Here is a 568-nt window from a genome sequence, read left to right on the forward strand (position 1 = left end):
AGTTTCAGGGATGCCAAGGTGCTGTAAAGCAGAATGTGAAAGCCTGAGCGAGAGGACGGACAGATGGACAGACCCAGGGCCGCGCCGGGGCAGCATTTCCAGCGCCTGTGGTGCAACATCTCCCTCCGCCGAAACCCCACGTTTTAGTGGGGAAGGAATCCGATGGGAACGGGGCATTTCCAAACCCCTCTGGCTTGAGGAGGGAGGTTTCGGAGGGAGACCTCAGCGCTCCGAGCTGCGGGATCACCGGCGGCTTCGTCCGATCCGGCGTGGCACTGGGGGAGGGTGTGTTGGGACGGCAGCCGGGCATGTTCCTTCTGGCCCTGCTAATGAGGGGGTTTGCCTGGAAGCAGGATGCTTCCCACTTCCAAAGCTCCTCTCGCCGGTGCCGGAGAGGTGGAACGCGGCACGGAGCTGCTGACAGGGGTTTCCTAGAGGGTCCCGGCCAAATCCCACCCCAGGCTGAGGTTTCCACCATCTAAATGGGGGTGATGGCGCCGGGCAGCGCGCCGGGATTTGAGGTTTGGTGGATGGGAGATGCCGGGGTTGGGTTGGCGTGGGGGTCCGG

The 568-nt window shown here is 63.4% G+C and overlaps 1 protein-coding gene across 2 annotated transcripts in view; it reads left to right on the forward strand.

The window, feature by feature from the left end:
- VANGL2 (VANGL planar cell polarity protein 2) overlaps window positions 1-568 on the forward strand; it is a 4,979-nt gene that overhangs the window by 1,479 nt on the left and 2,932 nt on the right. The window lies entirely within an intron of this gene.

Source organism: Egretta garzetta, unplaced genomic scaffold, assembly GCF_000687185.1.
Source record: "Egretta garzetta isolate BGI_Z169 unplaced genomic scaffold, ASM68718v1 scaffold834, whole genome shotgun sequence".
Classification (NCBI taxonomy): domain Eukaryota; kingdom Metazoa; phylum Chordata; class Aves; order Pelecaniformes; family Ardeidae; genus Egretta; species Egretta garzetta.